The sequence below is a fragment of the Erinaceus europaeus genome, chromosome 3 (genome assembly GCF_950295315.1).
Source record: "Erinaceus europaeus chromosome 3, mEriEur2.1, whole genome shotgun sequence".
Classification (NCBI taxonomy): domain Eukaryota; kingdom Metazoa; phylum Chordata; class Mammalia; order Eulipotyphla; family Erinaceidae; genus Erinaceus; species Erinaceus europaeus.
Window position 1 is genome coordinate 114,524,143 of NC_080164.1, and position 23,942 is coordinate 114,548,084.

The 23,942-nt window shown below is 40.9% G+C and overlaps 1 long non-coding RNA gene across 3 annotated transcripts in view; it reads right to left on the bottom strand.

Moving 5' to 3' along the window:
• LOC132537692 (uncharacterized) overlaps positions 1-23,719 on the bottom strand; it is a 36,402-nt gene extending 12,683 nt beyond the window's left edge. For 2 of the 3 annotated variants that reach the window (XR_009549154.1, XR_009549155.1), the window contains exon 1: positions 23,582-23,719. This is a non-coding gene — a long non-coding RNA (uncharacterized LOC132537692). Of the gene's footprint in view, positions 1-1,284; positions 1,552-23,581 lie in introns of those variants that run through there. The other variant, XR_009549156.1, reaches the window with a different exon arrangement.
• Positions 23,720-23,942: the final 223 nt, after the last annotated feature.

Sequence of the window (23,942 nt, forward strand, 5' to 3'; positions counted from 1 at the left end):
TTACACATGTAGCTATATTACTGTATGTCCACTATAAATCATTACTCTCCCTAATAAAGGAAAATAAAAATATTGGGTTGCAATAGCACCCTCTGCAAGTGGAATGTTAGGAGTAGGGTTAAACACTAGAGGGTTGATTGAGGATCTATGAAAGAAGCAAATAACATTGTAAGAAGCTCAAGATCCACTTGTACACCTGATCAGACTTGGTTGGTGCATGCTCCCTCTGGCAGCAGACACTTGCTGCTCTGAACTGCAGAGCCCATTTTCTTGGAGCATAGCTCCAAGCAGCAGAAGAGGGCAACCCTGAAATAGGAATGTCCAAGCAGAGTGACTACAATGATGTCAGCAAAATCTGTTTGGAAATTAGGAAATAAGATTGGAAATTAGAACAAAAAAAAAGGAGGAGGAAGAGGAGGAAAGGGAGGTAGCATAATGGTTAATGCAAAAGACTCTCATGACTATGAGGTCTCAGTTTCAATCCCTGGCACAACCATAAACCTGAACTCATTAGTGCTCTAGTAAGATGTATCATCATATTCATCATCATCATCATCATCATCTTGGAGAAATTCAAATCCTAGAACAAGAACATAACAATTCTAAAGGATGGGGCCAGGTGGTGGTGTACCTGGTTGAGTGCACATGTTTCAGTGCTCAAGGACTTGGGTTTGAGCCCCTGATCCCCACCTGCAGGGGGAAAGCTTCACAAGTGATGAAGCAGCACTGCAGGTGTCTCTCTCTCCTTCTCTCTCTGTCTCCCCCTTCCTCTCAACTTCTGGCTGTCTCTATCAAATAAATAAAGATTTTAAAAATTAAAAATGTATATTCTAAAGGATAAGAGTTAGTGAACAGGGGGCTGGGCGGTAGCGCAGTGGGTTAAGCACACATGGCAAAGTGCAAAGACCAGTGTAAGGATCCCTGTTAGAGCCCCCATCTCCCTAACTGCAGAGGAATTGCTTCGCAAGAGATGAAGCAGGTCTGCAAGTGTCTATCTTTCTTTCCTCTGTCTTCCCCTCCTCTCTCCACTTCTCTCTGTCCTATCCAACAGCAACAGCTATAACAACCACAAGGGCAACAACAAGGACAACAAAATGGGAAAAATAGCCTCCAGGAGCAGTGGATTCATAGTGCTGGTACTGAACACCAGCAAAAACCCTGGAGGCAAAAAAAAAAAAAAAAGTTAGTGAATAGGCGTCAGGCGGTAGCATAGCAGGTTAAGCGCACATGGCACGAAGCTCAAGGACCAGCCTAAAAATCCCAGTTGGAGCCCTGGCTCCTCACCTGCAGGGGAATTGCTTCACAAGCGGTGAAGCAGGTCTGCAGGTGTCTATCTCTCCAAGTGAGGGCTGGATGGTGGCGCACCTGTTTGAGTGCACAACTTTCAGTCCACAAGGACCTGGGTCCAAGTCCCCAGCCCCCACCTGCAAGGGGAGGCTTCAGGAGCATTGAGACAGGCCTGCAGGTGTCTGTCTCCTCCTTCTATCTCAGTTTCTCTATGTCTCTATCTAATAAATGAATAAATAAATACATAAATAAATTTATTTTTAAAATCCAAGCTACCCTCGACACTGCGGACATAAACAACCATAGGCTATGAATGCCCTTTCATTTCATCTCTCGCCAGGCACGCTAATTTGTGGGCTTTGGTCCTTGATTTAAACAAGGATCTTTCAGATTCTTTCTGGGTGTGTCTGAAGAAACCAGCCGGGTAGTTAAAGCTGAAACTCTGGAGACCTACAATTTGTGTTATTGTTTCTCTTTCACACAGAAAGTCGATCCTCTCTGGCTTCAGTGTTTTCCTTTTGAACTGTGGGTGCTCAAGGGGAAAACTTGCGCTGTTCAGCATACTGAAAGGAACTGGGAGAAACCAGCCCTTCGTTAGCTGCTTTCAACTTCCTCCTGAGAAGAGATACTATCTATGCTTAAGGATTTTATTTTTCTTTTTTCAGAGCAGTCAATTATTTGTGGCCATCTCAGAAAACTAGAACAACACATCTCAGTAATACCATTCTACTAGGCATGATTAAAACAGCATTTTCTCCCCCTGCCTGGCTGAGCTGATGGTATTATATAGCTGCCATGCCTCAATATAATAGTGTCAAATAGATCAGTTAAGTACTCATGTACACAGAAAAGTATTTCATTTTATAAATTTCAAGCCAACTCTACAAGGTATATAGATTTATTTATATATTTAAAATATTTATATATATATATAATTATTTTATAAAGGAGACTAACAAAACCGTAGGATAGGAGGGGTACAACTCCACACAATTCCCACCACCAGATCTCTATATCCCATCCCCTCCCCTGATAGCTTTCCTATTCTTTAACCCTCTGGGAGTATGGACCCAAGGTCATTGTGGGTTGCAGAAGGTGGAAGGTCTGGCTTCTGTAATTGCTTCCCCACTAAATGTGGGCGTTGACAGGTCGATCCATAATCAGTCTGCCTCTCTCTTTCCCTAGTAGGGTGGGGCTCTGGGGAAGCAGAGCTCCAGGACACATTGGTGGAACCTGGTGGCTGAAAGAGAGTTAACATACAAAGCCAAACAAATTATTGAACAATTATGGACCTAAAGGCTGGAATAGTGCAGATGAAGTGTTGGGGGGTACTCACTGCAGACTATTATGTACTTTTGCTTTCAGGTATATATTTTGCCCTAGTTTATGGATACATGTGAACATATGCTCTATCTCAGGGGACCTGGTCTATATCTAGGTTTTGGGACTTTGTTAGGAAGTGAAACACCTGGAATGGAATTAGAGAATATTATGAAAGGAAAAGTCTCACCCGAGTATTGAAGCTGAAGGGTTGGAATTCCAAACCTGAAGTCTCTGGACACAGTCTGAAGTGAAGCATGCTGAGGTGGCAATCGTTGCGTTGATTAGGTCATGATTGGCGGATGCAATATTATTTGATATGAATAGAGAGAAGCATGCAGGAAAGTGCGCCCCACCCTAAGGTTCCAGGACTGGGGGAAATATAGGCTCTATAGTGGAAATGTGAGGTTCCTGCTGTCTTAGGGTTCAAGAAGACAATAGATAGTTATTGTTATAATCATATTATTTGGTAATTGTGTTAACTTTGAAAAATCCCTTTTTTAGGCTTTGGTATACAATACCCAACATCTTGTATATAGCTGTGCTACCGGTTGCTTCTGTTCTCCCTGGTCTAGGCTTTTGAGACAGTCAACATATCAAAGACTCAGCCTATGTATTAAAAAGACTCAGTATATGTTTTAAAAAGTTTAAGACATACAGTCAATTTTTTCCCTCGAAGTTTATATTAAACTTCTTCCTTCAGTTTTACAGGTGAGGAGGTGGGGAAGTTAAATAGTTAGCCAAAGGCATAGTCATGTCCAGGAAGGAGGTGACAAAACAGAATTGCAAGCTGGGATTTCCCACCTAAAAAAAGCCATTGTCCCTGCAAGTAGAAAGACCTAAAAAAAAGACACCATAATGGACTTAATCAAATAGTCTTTACTTAGACCTAGCTACACTCCTCACCTACTTCCTATTTCACTTGCCTCAATCACTCCAAAGCTAAACTTGCCAAAGTAAGGACTATAAAAGCTGGATATGGGCAAGAGACTGGCATATGTTAATGATGGCTCTTTTGGTCACTACCAGGCCACCCCATCATCCAGGGCCCTACTCAGGGAAACCTGGGATTCCCACACAGACATGCTGGGCCAAGACCTCTAACAGACCCCTCTCTCCACTATCACCGGTCATCTCCATCAGGAACAACATAGTGGACCCTATTGTAGGCCTCTACAGGACCTTGCTCTCAATGTGGAACAACAATGTATGAGACTGCCTCACTCTCCAAAGGTCAACATGTGCTGCCACTCAAGGAAGACGAGTCCTAAAATGAGTGCAGCCTAGAATGTTCCAGGCTATGACTACAGAGTGTGAGCTCAGACCTACAGGAATGCAGAGGTTACATAGGTTCCTGTGCTGAATATGGGCCTCAGAACAAATCGATGGGGTTTACAGTTAACAATATTTATATCCATTCCCTGTGTTTGAGTGCTACTCTCTTCCTTGATTCAGTTTTCTAGTCCTATTTCCAACTCTGATACCATCTCCCCAAACAATATCTTTGGCCCACCTGCATGTTAGCTGTCAGGCTCAGGCAAAAATTAGTAAAGTTGTGGACCCCTTGGAATATGCCTAAAATAGACTTACTAGCTTTTTCCATAATGGAAACCCCAAATCCCTTCTGCTATTTTGCCTTTAGGTTCCTGATTATTAAACAATTTGTTCTGTTTTACATCTTAACGCTTTTCAGCCACCAAGTAGCAGATGCTGTGCAGATGTTGATGCCAACCTGACTTCCCTGGGCAGACAACCTCACCAATGTGTCCTGGAACTCCACCTCTCCAGAGCCCTGCCCCACTATGTCCATCGGAGAAGCAATTACAAAAGCCAGACCTTCCACCTTCTGCACCTCATAATGATCCTGGGTCCATGCTGCCAGAGGGATAAAGAATAGGAAAGCTTGCCGTGGAGGGGGTGGGATACAGAACTCTGGTGATAGGAAATATGTGGGATTGTACTCCTCTATTCCTACTACAATCTTGTTGATCATTATTTTTTTAAAAAAAAGGAAAGGAAAGCTTCCAATGGAGGGGGTGGGATACGGAACTCTGGTAGGAATTGTGTGAAACTGTAGTCCTCTTATCCTATGATCTTGTTGATCATTATTAAAAAAAAAAAAAAAGGAAAGCTTCCAATGGAGGAGATGGGATACAGAACTCTGGAGATGGGAATTGTATGGAATTGTACCCCCTCTTATCCTATGATCTTGTCAATCATTATTAAATCAATTTTTTAAAAAAGCCATTGTCCCTAAGCACTGCACTCAAGTCCTGAAGATATACACAGTGGTCAGAGTTCAAGTGCCAAAATTATCAAATTATTATTATTACTATTACTATTTTGCTCCAGGGTTATCACTGGGGCTTGGTGCCAACACTGCACATCCACCAATCTTGGCAGTCATTTTTTTTTCCTTCAATTTTATTCAACAGGACAGAAAGAAATTGAGAGAGGAAGGGGAGAAAGAAAGACTGTGTAGCAGGTAGGGAGCCAGGGGCTCAAACTTGGATCTTTGTGCCAGTCTTTGCACTTAGTACTATGTGCACTTAACTGGGTGCACCACTGTTCAGCCCCCAAAACGGTCAAATACTTAAAGGAAAATATTGGCAGCACTCTTTTTCATCTAAATTTTATAGGCATCTCCAATGATATAAATCCTATTGCATGGAAGACTAAAACAAAAATAAAACAATGTGACTACATCAAATTAAAAAGCTTCTGCACAGCAAAAGAAACTACCATATAAACAAAGAGACCCCGTCCAAAAAGATATGTGTATACCTATGTTTGTAGCAGAAGGTGAAAAATAAGAACAGAAGGGAAAAAACAAAGTAGAAGTTGGACTGGATTTGATGTTTTACATCAAAGTAAAGGACTCTAGGGTGGTAGTGGTGGGGGGGAGTATGTTCACATCCTGCAACATGATGGCATAGGAGAATCTAGGTGTCATGTGGAAAACTGAGAAATATTGCACATGTACAAACAACTGTATTTCACTGTCAACTATAAATCACTAATCCCCCAATAAAGAACAAAATTTTTTTAAAGAAACTCCAGGTGGGGGTTCAGGATGTAGCACAGCAGGTTAAGTGCACATGGCACGAAGCACAAGGACCAGCACCAGGATCCCGATTCAAGCCCTCGGCTCCCCCCAGGCAGGGGGTTGCTTCACAAGTAGTAAAGCAGGTCTGCAGGTGTCCTTCTTTCTCTCCCCCTCTCTGTCTTCCCCTCCTCTCTCAATTTCTCTCTGTCCTATCCAGCAACAACAGCAAGGACAACAAAAATGGCTGCCAGGAGCAGTGGATTCATAGTGTAGGCACTGGACCCCAGCAATAACCCTGGAGGCAAAAAAAAAACAAAACAATAATAAACCTCCAGGTTAAGTTCATGAGGGGCAGAATCTGTGCTGTGGACTCTCTCTCTTTATCTGTGTATCTAAAAATATATTTTAATTATCTTTATTTATTTATTGGATAGAGACAATCACAAATTGAGAGGGAAGGGGGTAATAGAGAGGGAGAGAGAGAGACACCTGCAGCACTGCTTAATCATTTATGAAGCTTTCCACCTGCAGGTGGGGTCTGGGGCTCCACTGTGCACTGTAGTGTGTGCACTCAACCAGGCACACTACCACCGTGCCTGCCTATCTTTCTCTCCCCTCTCTGAAGAAGTCATCCCTAAGCAGTGAAGCCCTAGAAGTGACCAAAACAATAATAAATTAAAGAATCTCAGTGGCAATATTTTTGTACTATTTGGTGAAGCTTCAGAGATGACCAAAATAAACAAATAAAAATAACAGCAAAGAAAGGATAAAATCGGATTCAACTTCCGGAGGCAGAGCTACGAACAGCAGATCACTTTCTCTCCTCTCCTCTCCTCTCCTCTCCTCTCCCGGATCAACTAGGAATACCAAAGGAGACCACCTGGGACCGAAACAAGACAGCACTAGAATGACCACAGGAACCCAGTAAAACACCGGTGAGTACAAACACGTGTGGCTGGTGACAGAGAGGAGAGAGGAGCCTAAGGAGAGATTAAGTGACTGCTAACAGTTCAGCAGTTTATCAGCTGAGACACCACCTCCATTCTGCTCCACCAACAAGGGGACAGCTTAAGGGAGGAGAGGACTCCCCAGAGACTCACCAAGTGCAACTCTGAGTCTCCATTGCTACTACCCTCAGAATCTGAAGCAGCAACAGGGAGGGACACCAGGGGACAAAGATCTAACCAGGAAACTCAGGAGAAGACCTATACCTCGGTGGCATAGCTGAGGGCCTGTGAAAGTCTCTTTGCATAACCACTGGATTATCTCTGCCACACCCTGCTTTATCTCTTGGTCAGGAGTCAGTGATTAAGCTAAGAAGCCTATTGATAGTTTTAAAGCCCTCAGGCTCCCATAGCCTACAGGGAAGAAAAAAAAAGAGGCTTTTAACCCACTGAGCTCCAACTCAGGGATTGAAACAACTGTTAACTTCCACCACTGTGAACCCTTTAATTAACTTCCTTAGACACAAGTCAATCCAGGCAATAGTGATCAATAATTTGAAAAGTACTGATAAAGGGAACTCATAACATAATATATAAAATGGTTAAAACAACAAGAAAAAATATTGGAGAATCGAACCAGGACAAGAGTCCAGCTAAAAATCATCCAGAGGGTGAAGCACAAAATAACGAGTTCAACATCCAAACATTAGCTAAGGAAATAATCACAGGAGTGAGTAAAGAATTTGAAAAAATTGTAATCAGAAATGCAGGAACAACAAATGAGAATATGGAAGAAAATACTAATTATCTCATGGTTATTAGAGAGCTGAAAGCTGAAATCGCTGAGCTAAGAATGCAACTAGCTGAACAAGCTAAAACAGTATCAGAGAAGGGCAACAAAATAGATGAACTCCAGAAAACAGTAGAGGGCAGAGAGAATAGAAACTATGAGGCTGAAGACAGAATTAGCAAGACTGAGGACGAATTAGAGACAACTAAGAAAGAAGTAAGAGATCTCAAAAAGAGACTAAGAGATGCTGAAAACAACAACAGAGTCCTATGGGATGACTTCAAAAGAAACAATATACGCATTATTGGCATACCAGAGGAAGAAAGAAGGAGAGGAAGAAAGCATTTTCCAGGCCATAATAGCTGAAAACTTCTCTAGTCTAGACAACATCAAAGACATAAAGATTCAAGAAGCCCAGAGGGTCCCAAACAGAATTAACCCAGACCTAAAGACACCAAGACATATCATACTTAGAATGGAAAGGAATAAGGATAAAGAAAGGATCCTGAAGGCTGCAAGAGAAAAACAAAGAGTCACCTACAAAGGAAAACCCATAAGATTAGCAGCAGACTTCTCCATACAAACACTACAGACCAGAAGAGAATGGCAAGATATCTATCGAGTGCTCAATGAGAAAGGCTTTTAGCCAAGAATACTATATCCTGCTAGACTGTCATTTAGACTAGATGGAGGCATCAAAACCTTCTCAGACAAGCAACAGTTGAAGGAATCAACTATCACCAAGCCTGCCCTGAAAGAAGTTCTGAAAGGTCTCCTATACAATTAGACCACCACAAATAGGACATATATCAAAACACTCTAAAACTCTACAAGAATGGTGTTAAATATCTTCAATCTTTGATATCAATAAATGTGAATGGCCTGAATTCACCTATTAAAAGACACAGAGTAGGAAGATGGATCAGAAAACACAACCCAACAATATGCTGTCTACAGGAAACCCACCTAACTCAACAAGACAAACACAGACTTAAAGTGAAAGGATGGAAAACTATCATACAAGCCAATGGCCCATAAAAAAGGGCAGGAACAGCTATTCTCATATCTGACATGACAGACTTTAAAATAGATAAGATTAAAAAAGATAGGAATGGACACTACTTAATGCTCAGAGGATCAGTCAATCAAGAGGACTTAACAATTATTAACATCTATGCACCCAATGAGAAGCCATCTAAATTCATCAAACTTTTACTGAAAGGGCTACAGCAATATATTAACAGTAACACAGTCATAGTAGGGGACTTTAACACCCTAGTCTCTCTCAACTTGACAGATCATCCAGGCAGAAAATCAATAAAGACATAATGGAGCTAAATGATGAGTCTATATAGAGCAAACCTACAGCCAACATCATACTCAATGGTGAAAAACTGGAAGCATTTCCACTCAGATCAGGTACTAGACAGGGCTGCTCAGTATCACCATTACTATTCAACATACTGTTGGAAGTTCTTGCCATAGCAATCAGGCAGGAGCAAGGAATTAAAGGCATACAGACTGGAAGAAAAGAAGTCAAATTCTCCTTATTTGCAGATAACATGATAGCATACATGGAAAAACCTAAGGAATCCAGCAAGAAACTTTTGGAAATCATCAGGCAATACAGTAAGGTGTCAGGCTATAAAATTAACATTCAAAAGTCAGTGGCATTCCTCTATGCAAACACTAAGAAGAAATTGAAATCCAGAAATCAATACCTTTTACTACAGCAACAAAAACAATAAAATATCTAGGAGTAAATCTAACCAAGGAAGTGAAAGACTTGTGTACTGAAAATTATGAGTCACTACTCAAAGAAATTGAAAAAGACACAAAGAAGTGGAAAGATATTCCATGTTCATGGGTTGGAAGAATTAATATCATCAAAATGAATATATAACCCAGAGCCATCTACAAATTTAATGCTATCCCCATCAAGATCCCAATCACATTTTTTAGGAGAATAGAAAAAATGCTACAAATGTTTATCTGGAACCAGAAAAGACCTAGAATTGCCAAAATAATCTTGAGAAGAAAGAACAGAACTGGAGGCATCACACTCCCAGATCTCAAACTTTATTATAGGGCCATTGTCATCAAAACTGCTTGGTACTGGAACATGAACAGACACACTGACCAGTGGAATAGAATTGAGAGCCCAGAAATGAGGCCCCACACCTATGGACATCTAATCTTTGACAAAGGGGCCCAGACTATTACATAGGGAAAGCAGAGTCTCTTCAACAAATGTTGTTGGAAACAGTGGGTTGAAACATGCAGAAGAATGAAACTGAATCACTGTATTTCACCAAATACAAAAGTAAATTCCAAGTGGATCAAGGAGTTGGATGTTAGACCACAAACTATCAAATACTTAGAGGAAAATATTGGCAGAACTCTTTTCCACATACATTTTAAAAACATTTTCAATGAAATGAATCCAATTACGAAGAAGACTAAGGCAAGTATAAACCTATAGGACTACATCAAATTAAAAAGCTTCTTCACAGCAAAAGAAACCACTACCCAAACAAAGAGACCCATCACAGAATGGGAGAAGATCTTTACATGCCATACATCAGATAAGAGTTTAATAACCAACATATATAAAGAGCTTGCCAGACTCAATAACAAGACAACAAATAACCCCATCCAAAAATGGGGGGAGGACATGGACAGAATAGTCACCATAGAAGAGATCCAAAAGGCTGAGAAACACATGAAAAAATGCTCCAAGTCTCTGATTGTCAGAGAAATGCAAATAAAGCCAACAATGAGATACCACTTCACTCCTGTAAGAATGTCATACATCAGAAAAGGTAACAGCAGCAAATGCTGGAGAGGGTGTGGGGTCAAAGGAACCCTTCTACACTGCTGGTGGGAATGTCAATTGGTCCAACCTCTGTGGAGAACAGTCTGGAGAACTCTCCGAAGGCTAGAAATAGACCTACCCTATGACCCTGCAATTCCTCTCCTGGGGATATATCCTAAGGGACCCAACACATCCATCCAAAAAGATCTGTGTACACATATGTTCTTGGCAGCACAATTTGTAATAGCCAAAACCTGGAAGCAACGCAGGTGTCCAACAACAGATGAGTGGCTGAGCAAGTGGTGGTATATATACACAATGGAATACTACTCAGCTGTAAAAAATGGTGACTTCACCATTTTCAGCCGATGGACCTTGAAAAAATCATGTTGAGTGAAATAAGTCAGAAACAGAAGGATGAATATGGAATGATCTCACTCTCAGGCAGAAGTTGAAAAACAAGAACAGAAAAGAAAACACAAGTAGAACCGGAAATGGAATTGGCGTATTGCACAAAAGTAAATGATTCTGTGGTGGGTGGGTGGGGAGAATATAGGTCCATGAAGGATGATAAATGACATAGTGGGGGTTGTATTGTTAAATGGGAAACTGGGGAATGTTATGCATGTACAAACTATTGTATTTACTGTTGAATGTAAAACATTAATTCCCCAATTAAAAAAAAAAGATAAAATCTCAAAGGCAAAATTTTTGTACCATTTCTCATATTTTATGTTATGAGTTACTAGTCTAAATTTACTCGAACTGTCAAGTTAGGGGAAAAGATTATCTCAATTCACATTCTGGTTATTTGTTTGCCTTATAAAGTATGGGATGTCTCATTAAATTTCCATTTCTAATAAACACTGAATATACATATATGCTGCGAATATGTTGTATTATTTATAATTAAATGAGTTAACAGGGCTATAGATATATCCATCCTCTCTAAAACTTTCTTTTAGATTCTATTTTTGGTGGGGGTAAAGACAGGAATAAGAACATAACAAAAGACCTACCCTCTTAACAGATTTATTTTATTTTATTTATTTTTTATTAGTGATTTAATAATGATCAACAAGATTGTGGGATAAGAGGGGTACAATTCCATACAATTTCCACCACCAGGGTTCCATATCCCATCCCCTCCATCAGAAGCCTTCCTATTCTTTATCTTTCTGGGAGTATGGACCAAAGATCTTTATAGGGTGCAGAGGGTGGGAGTTCTGGCTTCTGTAGTTACTTCGCAGCTGGACAAGGGTATTGACAGGTCAACCTATACCCCCACCCTGTTTCTATCTTGTCATGTTGGGGCAGGGCTCTGGAGAGGTAGAGTTTCTTTCTTTGGTGAGGTTGTCTGCCTAGCGAAGTCAGGTTGGTATCATGGTAGCATCTGCAATTTGGTGGCTAAAAAGCATTAAGATATAAAGCAGAACAAATTGTTTAATAATCAGGAACCTAAAGGTAAGAATAGAGCACATGAGATTTGGGGTCTTCATGTGGGAAGAAGCTAAGAAGTCTATTTTAGATTTGTCCCCAAGGGGCCCATGAATATCTTATTATTATGCAAGCACTATTATTATAACACAGTCACTATATATACATAATCTCAATATCAAAATAGCAGTACTTTATGATAAAGGATATCATTTAGATAATCTGATGAAGTTTCAAAATGTATATCTAGATTTTGCTGAGCAACTTCATTTAATTATTATCTTAAAAGTACTTTATGAACACTGAAGAGCAAGAAATGTAAGGGCTTCCTAGATAAATAGGGAGCTGATAAGCTAGAGATTAGTGACAGGTAACTGATTTATAGTTTACAGTGCCCTTGTGTCCAAATACATTTAATTATTTACTTAAACTGAGGTGGGTTGGTGTTGTACCTGGTAGAACACATACATTACCATGTGTAAGAACCCAGGCTCAAACCCCTGGGCCCCACTTGTAGTGGAGGAAGCTTCAGGAGCAGTGAAGGCAGGCAACAGGTGTCTCTCTTCCTGTTCATCTCCCATACCTCTTTCAATCTCTCTCTCTCTACCCAGTAAATACATAAAGTATAAGAATTATATACATATACTAAATTATTTGTTGTTTCTTTGAAATTTAAATGCAACTGGACATCCTTTATTTTTTTTCTTTTGTTCTTTTATTTTTTAAAATTTTTTATTTATAAAAAGGAAACATTGACTAAACTATAGGATAAGAGGGGTATAACTGCACATAATTCCCACCACCAGAACTCCATATCCCATCCCCTCCCCTGATAGCTTTCCTATTCTTTATCCCTCTGGGATTATGGACCTAAGGTCATTGTGGGATGCAGAAGATGGAAGGTCTGGCTTCTGTAATTGCTTCCCCCGCTGAACATGGGTGTTGACAGGTTGATCCATACTCCCAGCCTGCCTCTCTCTTTCCCTAGTGGGGTGGGTCTCTGTGGAAGCAGAGCTCCAGGACACATTGGTGGGGTTGTCTGTACAGAGAAGTCTGGTTGGCATCATGCTAGGATCTGGAGCCCGGTGGTTGAAAAGAGAGTTAACATACAAAGCCCAAACAAATTGTTGACCAATCACGGACCTAAAGGCTGGAATAGTGCAGATGAAGAGTTGGGGGATCCTCCATTTTGTAGATAGCTAGTAGGCATATTTTAGTTATATTCCAAAGGGCGTGTGCCTACACTAGGTTTTTTTTTTTTTTTTTTTTTTTTCTTTTTCCCCTGAGCCTGAAATCTGATATGCAGGTGGATCCAAGTTATTGTCTGGGGAGATGACATCATGGCTGGAAAAAGGACCAGAAAGCTGGATCAGGGAAGAGAGTAGCTCCCTAATATGGGAAAGGGGTATAAATATTGTTGACTGTAAACCCCATCAATTTGATGTGATCTGGAGCCCTGCTATATTCAGTTTAGGAACCTATGTGACCTCTGCATCCCTGTAGATCTGAGCTCACATTCTGTGGCTTATGAGTAGGAACATTCCAAGCTGCCCTAATATCAGGACCCATCTTCCTCAGGTGTAGCATAGAGTATATTGTCCATCCTCCCTTCGGAGGATGGAACATTCTCTACCATTGTTGATCCAGGTTGAGGGCAAGGTCCTATGGGGGCCCACAAAGGAGTCTATTGTGTTGTTCCTGATATAAATGACTGATAACAATGGAGAGAGGGTCTAGGCCCATCATGTCTGTTTGGGAATCTCAGGACTCCCCAGTTAGGGCCCCAGCTGACGGGATGGCCTGATGGTGACTAAAAAGTCGTCGTTAAAGGATGCTAGTCTTTTGCCCTTATTCAGCTTTTGCAGTCCTTGCTTTGATAAGGTTAGCTTTGTAGTGAGTGAGAGAACTGTAATAGGAAGTAGGAGGGTATCTAAGTCTAAGTAGACACTATTATCTCATTATGAACTTTATACTGACTCACTACAGACATGTATTTTTGTTTTCAGGTATATATTTTGCCCTAAAATATGGATACATGTGAACATATGCTCTATCTCACAGAACCTGGTCTATATCTAGGTTTTGGGACTTTGTTAGGAAGTAAACCTCATGGAATCGAATTAGAGAATACTATGAAAGGAAAAGTCTCACCAAAGTAATGAGGTTGAAGGGTTGACATTCCACACCTGAAGCATGCTGAGGTAGTACTCATTGTGTTGATTAGGTTGGGATCAGCGGATGCAATATCATTTGGTATGAATTGAGAGAAGCATGCAGGAGAGTGAGCCCCACCCTGGAGGTTCCAGGACTGTGGGAAATAATAGGCTCTATAGAGGAAGCGGGAGGTTCCTGCTATCTTAGGGTTTAAGAAGATAATAGATAGTTATTGCTATAATCACATTATTTGGCAATTGGGTTAACTTTGAAATATCTCTTTGTTTAGGATTTGATGTATCATACACATCACCATAATGTATGTCCTTTGACATTATTTGTATATAGCTGTGCCACCAGTTACTTCTGTTCTCCCTGGTCTAAACTCTTAAGAGAGTCAACATATCAAAGACTCAGCCTATGTATTAAAATGACTCAGTCTGTGCTTTAAAAAGTTTGAGACATTCAATCAGTTTTCCCCCTTTCATATTAACTAGTGATTTATATTATATATTTATATTATATTATTTACATTAATAGGAGTGTACATAAACACCATTCCCACCACCAAAAGACTGTGTCCCATCCCATCCCCTCCCGCCCCGTGAAGCCGAACATCTACCCTTACTTTTTTTTTACTTTTGTGCCCTACTCCAATCTTTTCTTTTTTTTAATATTTCATTAATTTATTTATTTTGCCTCCAGGGTTATCACTGGGGCTCAGTACTAGCACTACAAATCCACTGCTCCTGGTGGCTATCTTTTCCATTTTTTTTTGTTGTTGTTGTTGAATAGTATAGACAGAAATTGAGAGAGGAGAGACAGAGCAGGGGAGAGAAAGATAGACACCTGCAGACCTGCTTCACCACTTGTAAAGCAACCCCTCCACCCCCTAAGCAGGTTGCAGCTGGGAGCTCGAACCGGGACCCTCTCATACTATGTGCACTTAACCTGGTGTGTTACTGCCTGGCCACTGATTTTATTTATTTATTAGCACAAGATACAGAGAGGGAGAGAGAGAACCAAAGCATCACTCTAGCATATGGTATAGCAGTGATTAAACTTAGAATGTCATGCTTCCAAGTTCAGCACCCTACTCATTGTGCCTCCTCCTAGGCCCTATTTTTGTTTCCTAAATCTGGCATCCCTAAATTCTGCTCATAGTAAGCCCAAACACTTGTATTTCCATCCACTCTTGGGCTAGGGGATGAAAGAATATTGGTCCACAAGACAGTGTGAAATATTTAACATTTGTCCTGGCCTTGACTATAGAGAATAAAAAGAAAGAAAAAAAGGTGGAGAAGGATAAAAGGAAAATCATATCTATTAGCATATTTTACCACATTAAAGCATTCAGCCTTTTGCTACTTGCTATGAAAGCTACTCAGCTGAGACTACCGGACTCTTAAGAAACATCAAGTTCTCTGCTTGATGGACAAGATCTGATGATTTTCTCAAAGGCTGAATAGGCACTATGGACACGGCGGGGGGCAGGGGGGGAAGAGCCATCTGACAGAGGCAAATCAGAGGGATACTTAAAAGTTAGTTCAAATGGGATTTTGACTTTAAATTATTTACATGCTCTATTGGATAAAGTTACGTACATTACCATTAACTACTGATAGGACGAGAACAGGTACATAGTTACCATGTTTCCACAAATGAACTTTCATTCATGCAAATCTGTAGAATAGTCTAGTTGCTCAAGGTTAATTGATGCTGACTGAAGGGTTGTGTCACTCCGCTCCCATCTCCCATATTTCACATTGTAATGCTTCTAGGAGGAGGATTTTTGGAATTAAATGAGGCCAGGAGGGTGGAGTCCTCTGGAACAGGAACTCTTTCCAGAACAAGAGAGAGCTTGTTTCCCCTTCCTCCTGGCTGCCTTGTAAGGATGCAAGACTGCAGCCTAGCCTACAACATCTAAGAGGACCCTCACAAGAATCTGATCCTACTAGCACCTGAATCTTGGACTTTCAGGCTCCAGAACTCTGAGAAATAAACTGCTGTTTATTTTCTGTGGCGTTTTGTGACCACTATTAGCTGTTGGCTCGATTTTCTCTGCTTATATATTTCCACAGCCTTACCTGTACAAATGCACATGTATAAGTGCTATGTAATATTGTACATATTTTCATCTAGTAACGTGTTTTGGAGCACATTATTTAATTGTATATGAGGATTAACTGAAAGCCTGCATCTTAGAGAATCGGCCTCATCTCATCCGCTCTGTTGGCCTGAGGCAACAGCTAAAGGTGAATTGCTCTGAGTTTCAGATAATGCCAGCATGACAGCTAGGCAGTGTCTGATGCCCAATGCAAGAACAGCCAGGACTCTCTCTTTCCAGTGCTACAGCTTGGGAAGTTTTCCTGACATTGTTCTGTTGATAATGATCTGTGTCCTCCATGTTTGTTTTTTTTTTGTTTGTTTTTCCCTCTAGGGATATCACAATGCTCGGTTCCTGTGCTACGAATCAACTCCTCTTGGAATCCATTTTTTCTATTTTCTTGCCATTGTTGTTTCTGTTATTACTGAAGTTGTTGTTGTTGCATAGGACAGAGAGAAGTTGAGAGAGGAGGGAAGACAGTGAAGGAGAAAAGACAGACACCTGCAGACCTGCTTCCCTGCTTGTGAAACAAACCCCCTGCAGATGGGGAGCCAGGAGCTCTAATCAGAATCCTTATGCAGGTCTTTGTGCTTCGTATCATGTGCCTTAATCCTCCATGTTTAGTAACACTTGGGAATTTCTCTTCTCATTGAGTCATTGAGCTCAAAGTTCTGAGTGGTGTCTTTAATCCAGACTGATACTCTTTATATGTTCTCTCTAGACATGGCTTCCCAGTGACAAGGATCTCTGCTTTGCAAGGTAGTCAAAGTTTTGTCTTGCGAGACTTTCAGTACCCTTGTATATAATCCATTTACTGCATCACTAACATCCTCTTCAAATAGATTGGAAATAACTTGGTAAAACTCAGTCAGTGTGAGTCATTTTGTCATCTGCTTTGTAAACACAACAGTCTAGTATTTATAGCCTGAATGGTATGTTGCTGAAGTCAGGTTTGTTGACAAAACACACACACTGTACTATCAGATCTTTCTCAAAACATTTTGTGTGAACAATCACTCTGGCCCACCCAAATACAGTCTTGGCAACTACCTAAAAGTCACAATAGAAGAACACAGTCCCTTTTCCACTCCCGTACATAAACCTAGACTAGTTAGATGCAAAAAAGAACACCCACTACTCAGTGATCAAGGCAGGAAATATTGTTAAGAGGATAGATGAGATTAAGTTAATCTCTGCAATAATTTGGGAGATTAGAGTTTATTTGGTGACTAAATTATTTAAGTCTCTCAAAATATAACAAAAATATTTCTATTAAAGCAAATTATGAGAAAAGAAGGGCAACAGTGTATAAGTATTACTAGAAATACAGCTAAACTTGTAACTCTTTTGTAATATGCAGGGATAAATAGATTATCTGATGAAATAATTTCCCTTTTGATACTTTACAAAAAATTAGTTCTCACATATGCCAACAAAGATTGACCAGTCTTTCTCTTTTTCTTTTTCTTTCCCTTTCTCTTCCTCTCTCTCTCTCTTTCTCCCTCCCCTTTTTCTTCCTTCTTTTTGTTCTATTAGGGTTGTCACTGGGTCTCAATGCCTGCATATCTCTATCACTCTGGACAGTTATTTTGTTCTCTTTATGTTTTAGAGATGGAGAGAGAGAGAGAAAGAGAAAGCAAGACACTACCCCATTGTTTCTGAAGTTCCCATGAAGTGGTCTACAGTTCAAACTCTGGTCCACCTGCATGCTAACATGTGCGCTCTAACTGAGTGAGCCATTTGTTGACACCCCTTTTTTTTTTCTTTAAAGAATTTATTTATTTATTCATGAGAAAGATAGGAGGAGAAAAAGAACCAGACATCACTCCGGTACATGTGCTGCCAGGGATCAAACTCAGGACCTCATGGTTGAGAATCCTATGCTTTATCCATTGTGCCACCTCCCAGACCACCACCCCATTTTTTTCCTCTTCTATGAGATCATGGAGATATAAAAGTTTTTTTTTCATTTTATTTTTTTAATATTTATTTATTTATTTTCCCTTTTGTTACCCTTGTTTTTTCATTGTTGTTGTAATTGTTGTTGTTATTGATGTCGTTGTTGGATAGGACAGAGAGAAATGGAGAGAGGAGGAGAAGACAAAGAGGGGGAGAGAAAGAGACACCTGCAGAACTGCTTCACCGCCTGTCAAGTGATTCCCTGGCAGGTGGGGAGCTGGGGGGCTCGAACTGGGAACTGGGATCCTTGTGCTGGTCCTTGCGCTTTGCACCACGTGCGCTTAACCCGCTGCGCTACCGCCCTGACTGCTTTTTTTTTTTTTCATTTTAAAAATGCAGTCATCTGGGGGCCAGGCGGTAGCGCAGTGGGCAGAAAGTGCAAGAACCAGCAAAAAGATCCCGATCTGAGGCCCATGCTCCCCACCTGCATGAGGGATCGCTTCACAAGCGGTGAAACAGGTCTGCAGGTGTCTATCTTTCTCTCTCCCATTCTGTCTTCCCCTCCTCTCTTGATTTCTCTCTGTCCCAACAATAACACCAACAAAAAGGGCAACAAAATGGCCTCCAGGAGCAGTGGATTCATAGTGCAGGCACCGAGCCCCAGCAATAACCCTGGAGCCAAAATAAATAAATATATAAATAAATAAATTTTAAAATGCAATCACTTATAGTTATATATTTACTAAATACCCACTCATAAAAAGAAAAAAAATACAACTATCAATAGTTTGAACTATCTAGAAAAATCAACGTGTGAGTCTTCCTAAGCAATAATAGTCAAAAAAAATTTTTTTTTAATCTCCAGGTTAATAACTGGGGCTTGGTGCCTGCACTACAAATCCACTGCTCCTGGAGGCTATTTTTTCCCTTTTGTTGCCCTGGTTGTTTTATCGTTGTTGTGGTTATTATTATTGTTGTTATTGATGTCATTGTTGTTGGGTAGGACAGAAATAGAGAGAGGAGGGAAGACAGAGAGGGAGAGAGAAAGATAGACACATACAAACCTGCTTCACCTGCAGGTGGGGAGCTGGGGGTTCAAACCAGGATCCTTATGCCAGTCCATTCGCTTTGTGCCATGTGCATTTAACCATGTGCGCTACCACCTGGCCCCCAATACTCAATATTTTAAAATGTTACACTTCACTTACTCCATTTAACAATTATATTTAAATGTACTGTTATTTTATTTATTTATTTAGTTAGTTAGTTAGTTAGTTAGTTAGTTAGTTAGTTTGGATTGCTAAGAAAAGTATAATGGCCGATTCCAGTGTGGCACATTCTCTGATCAGATTGCCTGTAGGACACACTGTAATTTGAGAGAGGTTACAATGTAAACATTGTCTGAAAGAGAAAGAAAAAGAAATATGGTATTTGGGGGACCTGTTAAGTGGTGCACTAGGTTAAAGTGTAAGGACCTGTGAAGGGATCCGGGTTCAAGTCCCCAGCTCCCCACCTTCAGGAGGGATGCTTCACAAGTGCTGAAGCAGTTCTGCAAGTGCCTATTTTGCTCTTTCCTTCTCTATCTCTTCCTACCCTCTCAATTTATGTCCTATCTAGTAAAAATGCAAACAAAAACGGCCTCCAGAAGCAGTGGGTTTGTAATGCAGACAGTGATAAACCTAGAAGCAAAATATATATATATATATATATATATATATATATATATATAGTATTTGTTATGTCTTCCAACAAATGTGAACTCCAGCTTTTATTTTTCTAATCTCAGAGGTGTCATTATTGAAATATACATAAACAAGAGTTTATGGGGAAGAGTCAGCAGTGGCCACAGTGGTCCCAGCAGTCAGTGCTCTTCCCCCAGATGCTGCAGGCTATGGGGGCCTCTCCAGTGCAGCCTGGCAGGCATCCTTTGTTTCTACTTCTCTAGGAGTTATATGAGTCTCTTCTAACTTTTTAGATTTTTTTTTTAACTGGGAAAGATACAGAAAAAGACCAAGGGTACAGCTCAGCTCTGGCTTATGGTGCTGCTGGGGATTCAAACTGAGACCTTAGAGTATTAGGCATGAAAGTCTTTTGCAGAAACATTAAGCTGTCTCCCCAGCCCCTTTTAGCACTTTTAACAAATGCTTCATCTAAGTCAGTTAGACTTATACTTATGAAACCTTGATGGATCCCAACACACTTTCAGTTACGTGTTAAGTAGAGATCAATGATGTAATTTCAAGCATACCAATCTATTTCACCTACTCCATGGACACACTGTGATTTGAAGGCAGTTACCACTCTCTTGAACATCTCTAAATCACCACCTACAGAAACACATCAACCTGACCATATTCAACATTATCATTTAAGCAGAATTTAAAAAAATCACACCTGCAGGGGCTGTTGAGGAGAGCGAAACACTGTGAAAGTGCTTTGTAAACCATTACATAGAGACCCGTTATTTAAACTCTGACTAATTACCTCAGTTAGGATAATGCCTTAGCTTCCTGAGATGAAATGTTATATAAAGGAAATTAAATTTCAGCTAGAAGTTGGGGGGGGTTAAGTGGAAACCAGTCTTTCTTTCTTCCTTTTTTTTTTCTAAGAGTGGTGCTTCTTTCCATTTCCCGACCTCCTTCACTACCGTATTTATTATTTTTTTATTATCTTTAATTATTTTAGATAGAGGCAGCCAGAAATCGAGAGGGAAGTGTGTGATAGAAAGGAAGAGAGACAGAGAGACATCTGCATACCTCCTTAACCACTTGAAAAGCTTTCCTCGTGCAGGTGGGAACCGGGGGCTCAAACCTAAGTCCTTGTGCACTGTAACATGTGCACTCAGCCAGGTGCACCACCACCCAGCCCCCAATCCACTGTTTCTAAGACACAAGAACAGTGGTTCTAATTTTACCAATTGCACTCTGTCATTTGTTCGCTCCAATACTGTTTCCTTGTGCCGTTTCACTAAAAATATGAACATCTTGGGCTGGTCTCACTCACAGACAGAAGTTGAAAAACAAGATCAGAAGGGAAAACACTAAGCAGAACTTGGACTGGAGTTGATGTATTGCACCAAAGTAAAAAGAATCTGGGGTGGGTGGGAGGGTAGAGGAGGACCTAGTGGGGATTGAATTGTTATGTGGAAAACTGGGAAGTGTTACACATGTAACATGTATTTGTCAATTGTAAAGCCATTAATCCCCCAATAAAGAAATAAAAAAATAGGGCAGGGGTAGATAGCATAATGGTTATGCAAACAGGCTCTCATGTCTGAGGCTCCAAAGTCCCAGGTTCAATCCCCTGCACCACTGCAAGCCAGAGCTAAGCAGTGCTCTGGTTAAAAATAAATAAATAAATAAATAAATATATGAACATTTTGCTATACAGGAGACCCTGAATTGGAGCCCTGGCACCACATGGGAGCATGCTGTTCTGCTTCTAAGACCCCTTCTGTTGCATTGCTTAACTCTGTGGTCTATTTACATAATCATTGTTTTGAGACCCGCACTGGTTTAATCCCCACTGGTTCTCCTGCTTTTTCTTTCTTCCCACCCCCTATCCTACATACATCCTCTTCTGACCTGACACTTCTGCCTCAGGAGATATATATAGGACAGGATTGTGATTAGAGATAGATCGAACTGCATTCCCACTCAATAAAGATTGGACTGTGTTCCCAGCTCAGCCATGAGTCCCTGGTCATCTCTCTCCCGCCCGCGAAGCTAGCCCAGCATCTGGCACCCTGAACTGGGACCGGCAGGAGCACAATAGAAGGGACTCGAGGAGCTTCATGGGTGGGAGAGACCTGTGGCTATATTTCTTCTCTTTCTCTGTGCCCATCTCTCTCTCTATGTAGACTATAAATACAGGATAGAAAACTGAGGGGGGGGTGGGGACAACTCAGCTGTATTATGCATGCATGAGAGCCTAGATTCACTTCTTGGTAGTACATCAAAAACATGAAGACATCAGTTGTTCTTTCACGATGTTCCATTCTTCAAGAATGTTTCTCTGGTAGGCCTAAAGAAAATAATTCCCACCTCCTGTTTACAGAGGCAGCAGAGGTGGAATAGACAAAGAAAGGCCAAGTAACAAGAGCTATAATGTGGGCATCTATACACATGCAAGCACTTGGCTGAGTTCTTCCCGGGGTGAGCAGGGAACATTCCAGTAGGTAGCTAGGTGCCTCTGCTGTGGAAAACAGCTCAAATCCCCACACCAGAAGGGAGTGATACCAGTCTGCAGAAGGTTTGAGGGAACTCAACAACATACAACCAGGATCTCTCCAGAAATTCACTAAGCCTCAGGTGAGTGCAGACACATGTCTTCAGTGGGTGGAAGTTCAGAGGGGATGCAGGGAAGGGAGTGACAATATGTTTCTCTGCGTCATGAACTTATTACTTTAGGCAAGGACTCTCCACTTTTGAACAAGTCTTGGTCAAATGTCTCCTATGCAATTAGCACAGGCATGTGCTTCGGCCTCTATGATGCCCATTAGCAGACTAACCTTGAGGAAAATGACAATTGAGGCCTTTCAGACTATTGCAGGCCAGACTTCATGGCTATCAAAATGTAATAAACTTAGGGATTGTTAAGATTCCCAATTAGGAAAATGATTGAAAAATATTAAAGTAAAAGAAAAAGAAATGGGAAAGGTCTGCAAACAACAGTCTAAAGTCAGCTGTGATTGCCTCAATCATATCAGGTTGTTGGAAAAGTCATGACATGTTTTCCTATGCAGAAATGCATCAGGACTTTCTTGATAACCCGTTAACATGTAGTAAGTCAAGCGTACAAATACAAAGTAAACTCAATGGACTGGGGTTGGAAGAATGAATCAGCAGGTGGAGGCTGGATTCTGATGAGAGAGGTCTAGTGCCAGAAGCAAGAGTGAGTTGGGAGGCTGACTATACCGTCCATCTTATAACTATATATCCATTCATCTATACTATGCATTTCATAACTGTGGACATTGAGGTGCAATGACATCAGCAAGGTCACACTGCCACACAGAAGCATTTGTGGCACAAGATCTTCATGTTCAGGAAGTTGGACTGGACCAAGGAAGTTGGACTGGACCAATGGAGTACTTCTAAAAGCCCATGTTTGCTGGGAAGGGCAGGCAAAGAGTCAGAAACAGAAACAGTGTGAATGGAATGCACTTAGCAGCCTCTCTATCATCCATCTGCACTGGATAGCCACACAGTCCTTCATTTCAGCTACCCCAAAGAATGGAGAACAGAAAAGGGAAAAAAAAAAAAAAAACCTTTAAGAACAGACCAGGTGATGGTGCACCTGGTTAAGTGCACACATTACAGTGTACAAGGACCCAGGTTCAAGCCCCTAGTCCCTACATGCAGGGGGAAATCTTCACAAGTGGTGAAACAGGGCTGCAGGTTATGGTCTGTCTCTGTCTGTCTGTCTCTCTCTCTCCCTCTCAATTTCTCTGTTTCTATTCAATAATAAATAAATAAAAATAAAAAGAACGGAGAACAACTGATTTACTTGTCACTCCATGGTCATCTGTCTTGCCAGGGAAGCCACACTGAGGCCATCACTCAAAGGGGAGGACTTCTCATCCTTTATGATTTTTGTTACTCTTCTGATAGACTGACTGATTTCTCTATATCCTTCTGAAAATGTGGCAATGACCTAAAGTGAATTGAAAGTTTTAAGGATTCATCTTGAAGTAACATGATGTCCCTGTACTCTGCTTTTCAATGTCTCTGACTTTTTGTTTTAAGCTCATTTGCTGTTACAGTTTCAGAACATCACTTACCCTTCCTGCGTCAGTAGTGACCTTGAGACTTGTATGTTGTTGTTTTGTTTTTACAGAGGCATATTCCTGAGTTTTGTCCTGTGTCTTCTTTCTGCTTTTCTCCCATTTGTCAGTCTGTCAGTGCTGACCTGGTGGCAAAGACCTGTCAAGAAAACGAATTGTCTTCTATCAGGATTTAGAATGGAATTAATGCAGATCTAGTGCCCTTCCTCTCCAAGCTTCAGTGGTTTGAGAGATCTAGTGGCTGGACTCTCACTCCCAGGACAAGAAAGACTTTCCCTGGACCCTGGGCAGTGGATTTTGTGAGACTCAGAGCTCAAGTTTTTAGGAGGACAGAGCTTAGGTTTGGGGTGTAGACTGA